This window comes from Mytilus trossulus, chromosome 4 (genome assembly GCF_036588685.1).
Source record: "Mytilus trossulus isolate FHL-02 chromosome 4, PNRI_Mtr1.1.1.hap1, whole genome shotgun sequence".
In the NCBI taxonomy this organism is placed as follows: Eukaryota; Metazoa; Mollusca; class Bivalvia; order Mytilida; family Mytilidae; genus Mytilus; species Mytilus trossulus.
The window spans coordinates 1-13,528 of record NC_086376.1 but is presented as its reverse complement, the minus strand read 5'-3'; positions in this window follow the sequence as shown (position 1 = coordinate 13,528).

The following is a 13,528-nucleotide window of genomic DNA, read 5'->3' as shown; positions in this document are numbered from 1 at the left end:
AATACCATGGAATTATTTTTTTTTCAAAATATCTTTTCAAGCATGTTAAATGCATACAAACTACTTGTTGGAGTTTTATAACTATGTTAAGGAGTTTGAATAGCTAGAATTTTTGAAAATTTAAGTTCTCAAGAAGGGGTTCAATATACCGCAGGGGGTCAAAATACCATGGTAATTATTTTTTTTCAAAATATCTTTTCCAGCATGTTAAATGCATACAAACTACATACTGAAGTATTATTACTATGATAAGGAGTTATAATAGCAAGAATTTTGGTGAAATTAAAGATCTATGGTAGGGGGTTCAATATACCGCAGGGGGAGGCAAAATACCATGGCTAAGTAAAATTTTCAAAATATATTTTCCAGTATGTTAAATACATACAAACTACTTGTTGGAGTATAATAACCATGTTAAGGAGTTTAAATAGCTAAATTTTTTTATATTCAAGGTCTATAGTAGGGGTTCAATATACTGCAGGGGGGTCAAAATACCATGGCTAAATAAAATTTTCAAAATATATTTTACAGTATGTTAAATACATACAAACTACTTGTTGGAGTATAATAACTATGTTAAGGAGTTTGAATAGCTCAATTTTTTGAAATTAAAGGTCTTTCGTAGGGTTTCAATATACCGCAGGGGGGTCAAAATACCATGGCTAAGTAAAATTTTCAAAATATAATTTCCAGTATGTTAAATACATACAAACTACTTGTTGGAGTATGATAACTATATTAAGGAGTTTGAATAGCTCAAATTTTTGAAATTTAAGGTCTATAGAAGGGGTTTCAATATACCGCAGGGGGTGAAAATACCATAGCTAAGTATAATTTTCAAAATATATTTTCTAGTATGTAAAATACATACAAACTACTTGTTGGAGTTTTATAACTATGTTAAGGAGTTTGAATAGCTAGAATTTTGGAAATTTAAGGTCTAAAGTAGGGGTTCAATATACCGCAGGGGGGTCAAAATACCATGGCTCAGTAAAATTTTCAAAATATATTTTCCAGTATGTTGAATACATATAAACTACTTGTTTGAGTATAACATATGTATAATAACTATGTTAAGGAGTTTGAAAAGCTAAAATTTTTGAAATTTAAGGTCTATAGTAGGGGTTCATTATACCGCAGGGGGGTCAAAATACCATGGAATTATTTTTTTATAAAATATCTTTTCAAGCATGTTAAATGCATACAAACTACTTGTTGGAGTTTTATAACTATGTTAAGGAGTTTGAATAGCTAGAATTTTTGAAATTTAAGGTCTTTATAAGGGGTTCAATATACCGCAGGGGGTCAAAATACCATGGCTAAATTTTTTCTCACTTCTGCGCATGTCTGCCCTTTTTGTGACTGCGCATGCGTCAGAAATTTCAAAAAAAAAGTACAGAGTATGAAAAGTGCCTTTGACTTCAATCTTCAAACAGATGTGGAATGGATTTGAATAGAGACATTTTCATAAAGTTAACTGTTCTAAAAGATTGAAAGGCAATCTAGAGGATGAAAACTTATTGGTATCACTGAAATGTACGGCCGCACCCTCCGACCTCAATGAAGAAACGTTAGTGCGAGAGTAAAGCCTAACCCCGAGTTAACCCCAACTCCTAAACAGATAAAGACTTGCGGTTTTCAATATAGGCTTAATTGTCCAAAAGTACTGTCCCTAAGGGGGTCGATTTTTTAACGACAAGCCGATCAAAGCATAGGATCATGTTGAAATATTGAAAAGATTGACTATGAAAAGTACCAAAAACCATAACCCGACCCGCCATCCCTCCAAAACTGTGATTTTTTAGGAGTTTGTGATCAAACTTAATACGAAAATCCAATCGGTTACCCTTCTAGACTTACCATTTCCGAGATGGAGTAAGGCCTCCAAAACAACAATGTTAACATATTTCGGGTTTGGGTTAGGGTTAGTGTTTGGGTTAGGGTTAGGGTTAGGGTTATGGTTAGGGTTAGGGTTTGGGTTAGGGTTTGAGTTTGGGTCAGGGTTAGGGTTAAGGTTATGGTTAGGGTTAGGGTTAAGGTTAGGGTTAAGGTTAGGGTTAAGGTTAGGGTAAAGGTTAGGGTTCGGGTCAGGGTTAAGGTTAGGGTTTAGGTTAGGGTTTGGAAAAGGGTAAGAGTTTGGTTAGGGTTAGGGTTAGGGTTAGGGTTAAGGTTAGTGTTAAGGTTGGGGTTAAGGTTAGGGTTAAGGTTAGGGTTAGGGTTAGGGTTAAGGTTAGGGTTAAGGTTAAGGTTAAGGTTAGGGTTGGGGTTAGGGTCAGGGTTAGGGTCAAGATTGGGACATGGTAGTGTACTTTGGCGAGGGTTAGTGAGGTGCCCTTTCTCAATTCTGCGCATGTCTGCCCTTTTTTGTGACTGCACATGCGTCAGAAATTTCAAAAAGGGTTAGGGTTAGGGTTAGGGTTAGGGTTAGGGTTAGGGTTAGGGTTAGGGTTAGGGTTAGGGTTAGGGTTAGGGTTAGGGTTAGGGTTAGGGTTAGGGTTAGGGTTAGGGTTAGGGTTAGGGTTAGGGTTAGGGTTAGGGTTAGGGTTAGGGTTAGGTTAGGGTTAGGGTTAGGGTTAGGGTTAGGGTTAGGGTTAGGGTTAGGGTTAGGGTTTAGGGTTTAGGGTTAGGGTTAGGGTTAGGGTTAGGGTTAGGGTTAGGGTTAGGGTTAGGGTTAGGGTTAGGGTTAGGGTTAGGGTTAGGGTTAGGGTTAGGGTTAGGGTTAGGGTTAGGGTTAGGGTTAGGGTTAGGGTTAGGGTTAGGGTTAGGGTTAGGGTTAGGGTTAGGGTTAGGGTTAGGGTTAGGGTTAGGGTTAGGGTTAGGGTTAGGGTTAGGGTTAGGGTTAGGGTTAGGGTTAGGGTTAGGGTTAGGGTTAGGGTTAGGGTTAGGGTTAGGGTTAGGGTTAGGGTTAGGGTTAGGGTTAGGGTTAGGGTTAGGGTTAGGGTTAGGGTTAGGGTTAGGGTTAGGGTTAGGGTTAGGGTTAGGGTTAGGGTTAGGGTTAGGGTTAGGGTTAGGGTTAGGGTTAGGGTTAGGGTTAGGGTTAGGGTTAGGGTTAGGGTTAGGGTTAGGGTTAGGGTTAGGGTTAGGGTTAGGGTTAGGGTTAGGGTTAGGGTTAGGGTTAGGGTTAGGGTTAGGGTTAGGGTTAGGGTTAGGGTTAGGGTTAGGGTTAGGGTTAGGGTTAGGGTTAGGGTTAGGGTTAGGGTTAGGGTTAGGGTTAGGGTTAGGGTTAGGGTTAGGGTTAGGGTTAGGGTTAGGGTTAGGGTTAGGGTTAGGGTTAGGGTTAGGGTTAGGGTTAGGGTTAGGGTTAGGGTTAGGGTTAGGGTTAGGGTTAGGGTTAGGGTTAGGGTTAGGGTTAGGGTTAGGGTTAGGGTTAGGGTTAGGGTTAGGGTTAGGGTTAGGGTTAGGGTTAGGGTTAGGGTTAGGGTTAGGGTTAGGGTTAGGGTTAGGGTTAGGGTTAGGGTTAGGGTTAGGGTTAGGGTTAGGGTTAGGGTTAGGGTTAGGGTTAGGGTTAGGGTTAGGGTTAGGGTTAGGGTTAGGGTTAGGGTTAGGGTTAGGGTTAGGGTTAGGGTTAGGGTTAGGGTTAGGGTTAGGGTTAGGGTTAGGGTTAGGGTTAGGGTTAGGGTTAGGGTTAGGGTTAGGGTTAGGGTTAGGGTTAGGGTTAGGGTTAGGGTTAGGGTTAGGGTTAGGGTTAGGGTTAGGGTTAGGGTTAGGGTTAGGGTTAGGGTTAGGGTTAGGGTTAGGGTTAGGGTTAGGGTTAGGGTTAGGGTTAGGGTTAGGGTTAGGGTTAGGGTTAGGGTTAGGGTTAGGGTTAGGGTTAGGGTTAGGGTTAGGGTTAGGGTTAGGGTTAGGGTTAGGGTTAGGGTTAGGGTTAGGGTTAGGGTTAGGGTTAGGGTTAGGGTTAGGGTTAGGGTTAGGGTTAGGGTTAGGGTTAGGGTTAGGGTTAGGGTTAGGGTTAGGGTTAGGGTTAGGGTTAGGGTTAGGGTTAGGGTTAGGGTTAGGGTTAGGGTTAGGGTTAGGGTTAGGGTTAGGGTTAGGGTTAGGGTTAGGGTTAGGGTTAGGGTTAGGGTTAGGGTTAGGGTTAGGGTTAGGGTTAGGGTTAGGGTTAGGGTTAGGGTTAGGGTTAGGGTTAGGGTTAGGGTTAGGGTTAGGGTTAGGGTTAGGGTTAGGGTTAGGGTTAGGGTTAGGGTTAGGGTTAGGGTTAGGGTTAGGGTTAGGGTTAGGGTTAGGGTTAGGGTTAGGGTTAGGGTTAGGGTTAGGGTTAGGGTTAGGGTTAGGGTTAGGGTTAGGGTTAGGGTTAGGGTTAGGGTTAGGGTTAGGGTTAGGGTTAGGGTTAGGGTTAGGGTTAGGGTTAGGGTTAGGGTTAGGGTTAGGGTTAGGGTTAGGGTTAGGGTTAGGGTTAGGGTTAGGGTTAGGGTTAGGGTTAGGGTTAGGGTTAGGGTTAGGGTTAGGGTTAGGGTTAGGGTTAGGGTTAGGGTTAGGGTTAGGGTTAGGGTTAGGGTTAGGGTTAGGGTTAGGGTTAGGGTTAGGGTTAGGGTTAGGGTTAGGGTTAGGGTTAGGGTTAGGGTTAGGGTTAGGGTTAGGGTTAGGGTTAGGGTTAGGGTTAGGGTTAGGGTTAGGGTTAGGGTTAGGGTTAGGGTTAGGGTTAGGGTTAGGGTTAGGGTTAGGGTTAGGGTTAGGGTTAGGGTTAGGGTTAGGGTTAGGGTTAGGGTTAGGGTTAGGGTTAGGGTTAGGGTTAGGGTTAGGGTTAGGGTTAGGGTTAGGGTTAGGGTTAGGGTTAGGGTTAGGGTTAGGGTTAGGGTTAGGGTTAGGGTTAGGGTTAGGGTTAGGGTTAGGGTTAGGGTTAGGGTTAGGGTTAGGGTTAGGGTTAGGGTTAGGGTTAGGGTTAGGGTTAGGGTTAGGGTTAGGGTTAGGGTTAGGGTTAGGGTTAGGGTTAGGGTTAGGGTTAGGGTTAGGGTTAGGGTTAGGGTTAGGGTTAGGGTTAGGGTTAGGGTTAGGGTTAGGGTTAGGGTTAGGGTTAGGGTTAGGGTTAGGGTTAGGGTTAGGGTTAGGGTTAGGGTTAGGGTTAGGGTTAGGGTTAGGGTTAGGGTTAGGGTTAGGGTTAGGGTTAGGGTTAGGGTTAGGGTTAGGGTTAGGGTTAGGGTTAGGGTTAGGGTTAGGGTTAGGGTTAGGGTTAGGGTTAGGGTTAGGGTTAGGGTTAGGGTTAGGGTTAGGGTTAGGGTTAGGGTTAGGGTTAGGGTTAGGGTTAGGGTTAGGGTTAGGGTTAGGGTTAGGGTTAGGGTTAGGGTTAGGGTTAGGGTTAGGGTTAGGGTTAGGGTTAGGGTTAGGGTTAGGGTTAGGGTTAGGGTTAGGGTTAGGGTTAGGGTTAGGGTTAGGGTTAGGGTTAGGGTTAGGGTTAGGGTTAGGGTTAGGGTTAGGGTTAGGGTTAGGGTTAGGGTTAGGGTTAGGGTTAGGGTTAGGGTTAGGGTTAGGGTTAGGGTTAGGGTTAGGGTTAGGGTTAGGGTTAGGGTTAGGGTTAGGGTTAGGGTTAGGGTTAGGGTTAGGGTTAGGGTTAGGGTTAGGGTTAGGGTTAGGGTTAGGGTTAGGGTTAGGGTTAGGGTTAGGGTTAGGGTTAGGGTTAGGGTTAGGGTTAGGGTTAGGGTTAGGGTTAGGGTTAGGGTTAGGGTTAGGGTTAGGGTTAGGGTTAGGGTTAGGGTTAGGGTTAGGGTTAGGGTTAGGGTTAGGGTTAGGGTTAGGGTTAGGGTTAGGGTTAGGGTTAGGGTTAGGGTTAGGGTTAGGGTTAGGGTTAGGGTTAGGGTTAGGGTTAGGGTTAGGGTTAGGGTTAGGGTTAGGGTTAGGGTTAGGGTTAGGGTTAGGGTTAGGGTTAGGGTTAGGGTTAGGGTTAGGGTTAGGGTTAGGGTTAGGGTTAGGGTTAGGGTTAGGGTTAGGGTTAGGGTTAGGGTTAGGGTTAGGGTTAGGGTTAGGGTTAGGGTTAGGGTTAGGGTTAGGGTTAGGGTTAGGGTTAGGGTTAGGGTTAGGGTTAGGGTTAGGGTTAGGGTTAGGGTTAGGGTTAGGGTTAGGGTTAGGGTTAGGGTTAGGGTTAGGGTTAGGGTTAGGGTTAGGGTTAGGGTTAGGGTTAGGGTTAGGGTTAGGGTTAGGGTTAGGGTTAGGGTTAGGGTTAGGGTTAGGGTTAGGGTTAGGGTTAGGGTTAGGGTTAGGGTTAGGGTTAGGGTTAGGGTTAGGGTTAGGGTTAGGGTTAGGGTTAGGGTTAGGGTTAGGGTTAGGGTTAGGGTTAGGGTTAGGGTTAGGGTTAGGGTTAGGGTTAGGGTTAGGGTTAGGGTTAGGGTTAGGGTTAGGGTTAGGGTTAGGGTTAGGGTTAGGGTTAGGGTTAGGGTTAGGGTTAGGGTTAGGGTTAGGGTTAGGGTTAGGGTTAGGGTTAGGGTTAGGGTTAGGGTTAGGGTTAGGGTTAGGGTTAGGGTTAGGGTTAGGGTTAGGGTTAGGGTTAGGGTTAGGGTTAGGGTTAGGGTTAGGGTTAGGGTTAGGGTTAGGGTTAGGGTTAGGGTTAGGGTTAGGGTTAGGGTTAGGGTTAGGGTTAGGGTTAGGGTTAGGGTTAGGGTTAGGGTTAGGGTTAGGGTTAGGGTTAGGGTTAGGGTTAGGGTTAGGGTTAGGGTTAGGGTTAGGGTTAGGGTTAGGGTTAGGGTTAGGGTTAGGGTTAGGGTTAGGGTTAGGGTTAGGGTTAGGGTTAGGGTTAGGGTTAGGGTTAGGGTTAGGGTTAGGGTTAGGGTTAGGGTTAGGGTTAGGGTTAGGGTTAGGGTTAGGGTTAGGGTTAGGGTTAGGGTTAGGGTTAGGGTTAGGGTTAGGGTTAGGGTTAGGGTTAGGGTTAGGGTTAGGGTTAGGGTTAGGGTTAGGGTTAGGGTTAGGGTTAGGGTTAGGGTTAGGGTTAGGGTTAGGGTTAGGGTTAGGGTTAGGGTTAGGGTTAGGGTTAGGGTTAGGGTTAGGGTTAGGGTTAGGGTTAGGGTTAGGGTTAGGGTTAGGGTTAGGGTTAGGGTTAGGGTTAGGGTTAGGGTTAGGGTTAGGGTTAGGGTTAGGGTTAGGGTTAGGGTTAGGGTTAGGGTTAGGGTTAGGGTTAGGGTTAGGGTTAGGGTTAGGGTTAGGGTTAGGGTTAGGGTTAGGGTTAGGGTTAGGGTTAGGGTTAGGGTTAGGGTTAGGGTTAGGGTTAGGGTTAGGGTTAGGGTTAGGGTTAGGGTTAGGGTTAGGGTTAGGGTTAGGGTTAGGGTTAGGGTTAGGGTTAGGGTTAGGGTTAGGGTTAGGGTTAGGGTTAGGGTTAGGGTTAGGGTTAGGGTTAGGGTTAGGGTTAGGGTTAGGGTTAGGGTTAGGGTTAGGGTTAGGGTTAGGGTTAGGGTTAGGGTTAGGGTTAGGGTTAGGGTTAGGGTTAGGGTTAGGGTTAGGGTTAGGGTTAGGGTTAGGGTTAGGGTTAGGGTTAGGGTTAGGGTTAGGGTTAGGGTTAGGGTTAGGGTTAGGGTTAGGGTTAGGGTTAGGGTTAGGGTTAGGGTTAGGGTTAGGGTTAGGGTTAGGGTTAGGGTTAGGGTTAGGGTTAGGGTTAGGGTTAGGGTTAGGGTTAGGGTTAGGGTTAGGGTTAGGGTTAGGGTTAGGGTTAGGGTTAGGGTTAGGGTTAGGGTTAGGGTTAGGGTTAGGGTTAGGGTTAGGGTTAGGGTTAGGGTTAGGGTTAGGGTTAGGGTTAGGGTTAGGGTTAGGGTTAGGGTTAGGGTTAGGGTTAGGGTTAGGGTTAGGGTTAGGGTTAGGGTTAGGGTTAGGGTTAGGGTTAGGGTTAGGGTTAGGGTTAGGGTTAGGGTTAGGGTTAGGGTTAGGGTTAGGGTTAGGGTTAGGGTTAGGGTTAGGGTTAGGGTTAGGGTTAGGGTTAGGGTTAGGGTTAGGGTTAGGGTTAGGGTTAGGGTTAGGGTTAGGGTTAGGGTTAGGGTTAGGGTTAGGGTTAGGGTTAGGGTTAGGGTTAGGGTTAGGGTTAGGGTTAGGGTTAGGGTTAGGGTTAGGGTTAGGGTTAGGGTTAGGGTTAGGGTTAGGGTTAGGGTTAGGGTTAGGGTTAGGGTTAGGGTTAGGGTTAGGGTTAGGGTTAGGGTTAGGGTTAGGGTTAGGGTTAGGGTTAGGGTTAGGGTTAGGGTTAGGGTTAGGGTTAGGGTTAGGGTTAGGGTTAGGGTTAGGGTTAGGGTTAGGGTTAGGGTTAGGGTTAGGGTTAGGGTTAGGGTTAGGGTTAGGGTTAGGGTTAGGGTTAGGGTTAGGGTTAGGGTTAGGGTTAGGGTTAGGGTTAGGGTTAGGGTTAGGGTTAGGGTTAGGGTTAGGGTTAGGGTTAGGGTTAGGGTTAGGGTTAGGGTTAGGGTTAGGGTTAGGGTTAGGGTTAGGGTTAGGGTTAGGGTTAGGGTTAGGGTTAGGGTTAGGGTTAGGGTTAGGGTTAGGGTTAGGGTTAGGGTTAGGGTTAGGGTTAGGGTTAGGGTTAGGGTTAGGGTTAGGGTTAGGGTTAGGGTTAGGGTTAGGGTTAGGGTTAGGGTTAGGGTTAGGGTTAGGGTTAGGGTTAGGGTTAGGGTTAGGGTTAGGGTTAGGGTTAGGGTTAGGGTTAGGGTTAGGGTTAGGGTTAGGGTTAGGGTTAGGGTTAGGGTTAGGGTTAGGGTTAGGGTTAGGGTTAGGGTTAGGGTTAGGGTTAGGGTTAGGGTTAGGGTTAGGGTTAGGGTTAGGGTTAGGGTTAGGGTTAGGGTTAGGGTTAGGGTTAGGGTTAGGGTTAGGGTTAGGGTTAGGGTTAGGGTTAGGGTTAGGGTTAGGGTTAGGGTTAGGGTTAGGGTTAGGGTTAGGGTTAGGGTTAGGGTTAGGGTTAGGGTTAGGGTTAGGGTTAGGGTTAGGGTTAGGGTTAGGGTTAGGGTTAGGGTTAGGGTTAGGGTTAGGGTTAGGGTTAGGGTTAGGGTTAGGGTTAGGGTTAGGGTTAGGGTTAGGGTTAGGGTTAGGGTTAGGGTTAGGGTTAGGGTTAGGGTTAGGGTTAGGGTTAGGGTTAGGGTTAGGGTTAGGGTTAGGGTTAGGGTTAGGGTTAGGGTTAGGGTTAGGGTTAGGGTTAGGGTTAGGGTTAGGGTTAGGGTTAGGGTTAGGGTTAGGGTTAGGGTTAGGGTTAGGGTTAGGGTTAGGGTTAGGGTTAGGGTTAGGGTTAGGGTTAGGGTTAGGGTTAGGGTTAGGGTTAGGGTTAGGGTTAGGGTTAGGGTTAGGGTTAGGGTTAGGGTTAGGGTTAGGGTTAGGGTTAGGGTTAGGGTTAGGGTTAGGGTTAGGGTTAGGGTTAGGGTTAGGGTTAGGGTTAGGGTTAGGGTTAGGGTTAGGGTTAGGGTTAGGGTTAGGGTTAGGGTTAGGGTTAGGGTTAGGGTTAGGGTTAGGGTTAGGGTTAGGGTTAGGGTTAGGGTTAGGGTTAGGGTTAGGGTTAGGGTTAGGGTTAGGGTTAGGGTTAGGGTTAGGGTTAGGGTTAGGGTTAGGGTTAGGGTTAGGGTTAGGGTTAGGGTTAGGGTTAGGGTTAGGGTTAGGGTTAGGGTTAGGGTTAGGGTTAGGGTTAGGGTTAGGGTTAGGGTTAGGGTTAGGGTTAGGGTTAGGGTTAGGGTTAGGGTTAGGGTTAGGGTTAGGGTTAGGGTTAGGGTTAGGGTTAGGGTTAGGGTTAGGGTTAGGGTTAGGGTTAGGGTTAGGGTTAGGGTTAGGGTTAGGGTTAGGGTTAGGGTTAGGGTTAGGGTTAGGGTTAGGGTTAGGGTTAGGGTTAGGGTTAGGGTTAGGGTTAGGGTTAGGGTTAGGGTTAGGGTTAGGGTTAGGGTTAGGGTTAGGGTTAGGGTTAGGGTTAGGGTTAGGGTTAGGGTTAGGGTTAGGGTTAGGGTTAGGGTTAGGGTTAGGGTTAGGGTTAGGGTTAGGGTTAGGGTTAGGGTTAGGGTTAGGGTTAGGGTTAGGGTTAGGGTTAGGGTTAGGGTTAGGGTTAGGGTTAGGGTTAGGGTTAGGGTTAGGGTTAGGGTTAGGGTTAGGGTTAGGGTTAGGGTTAGGGTTAGGGTTAGGGTTAGGGTTAGGGTTAGGGTTAGGGTTAGGGTTAGGGTTAGGGTTAGGGTTAGGGTTAGGGTTAGGGTTAGGGTTAGGGTTAGGGTTAGGGTTAGGGTTAGGGTTAGGGTTAGGGTTAGGGTTAGGGTTAGGGTTAGGGTTAGGGTTAGGGTTAGGGTTAGGGTTAGGGTTAGGGTTAGGGTTAGGGTTAGGGTTAGGGTTAGGGTTAGGGTTAGGGTTAGGGTTAGGGTTAGGGTTAGGGTTAGGGTTAGGGTTAGGGTTAGGGTTAGGGTTAGGGTTAGGGTTAGGGTTAGGGTTAGGGTTAGGGTTAGGGTTAGGGTTAGGGTTAGGGTTAGGGTTAGGGTTAGGGTTAGGGTTAGGGTTAGGGTTAGGGTTAGGGTTAGGGTTAGGGTTAGGGTTAGGGTTAGGGTTAGGGTTAGGGTTAGGGTTAGGGTTAGGGTTAGGGTTAGGGTTAGGGTTAGGGTTAGGGTTAGGGTTAGGGTTAGGGTTAGGGTTAGGGTTAGGGTTAGGGTTAGGGTTAGGGTTAGGGTTAGGGTTAGGGTTAGGGTTAGGGTTAGGGTTAGGGTTAGGGTTAGGGTTAGGGTTAGGGTTAGGGTTAGGGTTAGGGTTAGGGTTAGGGTTAGGGTTAGGGTTAGGGTTAGGGTTAGGGTTAGGGTTAGGGTTAGGGTTAGGGTTAGGGTTAGGGTTAGGGTTAGGGTTAGGGTTAGGGTTAGGGTTAGGGTTAGGGTTAGGGTTAGGGTTAGGGTTAGGGTTAGGGTTAGGGTTAGGGTTAGGGTTAGGGTTAGGGTTAGGGTTAGGGTTAGGGTTAGGGTTAGGGTTAGGGTTAGGGTTAGGGTTAGGGTTAGGGTTAGGGTTAGGGTTAGGGTTAGGGTTAGGGTTAGGGTTAGGGTTAGGGTTAGGGTTAGGGTTAGGGTTAGGGTTAGGGTTAGGGTTAGGGTTAGGGTTAGGGTTAGGGTTAGGGTTAGGGTTAGGGTTAGGGTTAGGGTTAGGGTTAGGGTTAGGGTTAGGGTTAGGGTTAGGGTTAGGGTTAGGGTTAGGGTTAGGGTTAGGGTTAGGGTTAGGGTTAGGGTTAGGGTTAGGGTTAGGGTTAGGGTTAGGGTTAGGGTTAGGGTTAGGGTTAGGGTTAGGGTTAGGGTTAGGGTTAGGGTTAGGGTTAGGGTTAGGGTTAGGGTTAGGGTTAGGGTTAGGGTTAGGGTTAGGGTTAGGGTTAGGGTTAGGGTTAGGGTTAGGGTTAGGGTTAGGGTTAGGGTTAGGGTTAGGGTTAGGGTTAGGGTTAGGGTTAGGGTTAGGGTTAGGGTTAGGGTTAGGGTTAGGGTTAGGGTTAGGGTTAGGGTTAGGGTTAGGGTTAGGGTTAGGGTTAGGGTTAGGGTTAGGGTTAGGGTTAGGGTTAGGGTTAGGGTTAGGGTTAGGGTTAGGGTTAGGGTTAGGGTTAGGGTTAGGGTTAGGGTTAGGGTTAGGGTTAGGGTTAGGGTTAGGGTTAGGGTTAGGGTTAGGGTTAGGGTTAGGGTTAGGGTTAGGGTTAGGGTTAGGGTTAGGGTTAGGGTTAGGGTTAGGGTTAGGGTTAGGGTTAGGGTTAGGGTTAGGGTTAGGGTTAGGGTTAGGGTTAGGGTTAGGGTTAGGGTTAGGGTTAGGGTTAGGGTTAGGGTTAGGGTTAGGGTTAGGGTTAGGGTTAGGGTTAGGGTTAGGGTTAGGGTTAGGGTTAGGGTTAGGGTTAGGGTTAGGGTTAGGGTTAGGGTTAGGGTTAGGGTTAGGGTTAGGGTTAGGGTTAGGGTTAGGGTTAGGGTTAGGGTTAGGGTTAGGGTTAGGGTTAGGGTTAGGGTTAGGGTTAGGGTTAGGGTTAGGGTTAGGGTTAGGGTTAGGGTTAGGGTTAGGGTTAGGGTTAGGGTTAGGGTTAGGGTTAGGGTTAGGGTTAGGGTTAGGGTTAGGGTTAGGGTTAGGGTTAGGGTTAGGGTTAGGGTTAGGGTTAGGGTTAGGGTTAGGGTTAGGGTTAGGGTTAGGGTTAGGGTTAGGGTTAGGGTTAGGGTTAGGGTTAGGGTTAGGGTTAGGGTTAGGGTTAGGGTTAGGGTTAGGGTTAGGGTTAGGGTTAGGGTTAGGGTTAGGGTTAGGGTTAGGGTTAGGGTTAGGGTTAGGGTTAGGGTTAGGGTTAGGGTTAGGGTTAGGGTTAGGGTTAGGGTTAGGGTTAGGGTTAGGGTTAGGGTTAGGGTTAGGGTTAGGGTTAGGGTTAGGGTTAGGGTTAGGGTTAGGGTTAGGGTTAGGGTTAGGGTTAGGGTTAGGGTTAGGGTTAGGGTTAGGGTTAGGGTTAGGGTTAGGGTTAGGGTTAGGGTTAGGGTTAGGGTTAGGGTTAGGGTTAGGGTTAGGGTTAGGGTTAGGGTTAGGGTTAGGGTTAGGGTTAGGGTTAGGGTTAGGGTTAGGGTTAGGGTTAGGGTTAGGGTTAGGGTTAGGGTTAGGGTTAGGGTTAGGGTTAGGGTTAGGGTTAGGGTTAGGGTTAGGGTTAGGGTTAGGGTTAGGGTTAGGGTTAGGGTTAGGGTTAGGGTTAGGGTTAGGGTTAGGGTTAGGGTTAGGGTTAGGGTTAGGGTTAGGGTTAGGGTTAGGGTTAGGGTTAGGGTTAGGGTTAGGGTTAGGGTTAGGGTTAGGGTTAGGGTTAGGGTTAGGGTTAGGGTTAGGGTTAGGGTTAGGGTTAGGGTTAGGGTTAGGGTTAGGGTTAGGGTTAGGGTTAGGGTTAGGGTTAGGGTTAGGGTTAGGGTTAGGGTTAGGGTTAGGGTTAGGGTTAGGGTTAGGGTTAGGGTTAGGGTTAGGGTTAGGGTTAGGGTTAGGGTTAGGGTTAGGGTTAGGGTTAGGGTTAGGGTTAGGGTTAGGGGTTAGGGTTAGGGTTAGGGTTAGGGTTAGGGTTAGGGTTAGGGTTAGGGTTAGGGTTAGGGTTAGGGTTAGGGTTAGGGTTAGGGTTAGGGTTAGGGTTAGGGTTAGGGTTAGGGTTAGGGTTAGGGTTAGGGTTAGGGTTAGGGTTAGGGTTAGGGTTAGGGTTAGGGTTAGGGTTAGGGTTAGGGTTAGGGTTAGGGTTAGGGTTAGGGTTAGGGTTAGGGTTAGGGTTAGGGTTAGGGTTAGGGTTAGGGTTAGGGTTAGGGGTTAGGGTTAGGGGTTAGGGTTAGGGTTAGGGTTAGGGTTAGGGTTAGGGTTAGGGTTAGGGTTAGGGTTAGGGTTAGGGTTAGGGTTAGGGTTAGGGTTAGGGTTAGGGTTAGGGTTAGGGTTAGGGTTAGGGTTAGGGTTAGGGTTAGGGTTAGGGTTAGGGTTAGGGTTAGGGTTAGGGTTAGGGTTAGGGTTAGGTGGTTAGGGTTAGGGTTAGGGTTAGGGTTAGGTTAGGGTTAGGGTTAGGGTTAGGGTTAGGGTTAGGGTTAGGGTTAGGGTTAGGGTTAGGGTTAGGGTTAGGGTTAGGGTTAGGGTTAGGGTTAGGGTTAGGGTTAGGGTTAGGGTTAGGGTTAGG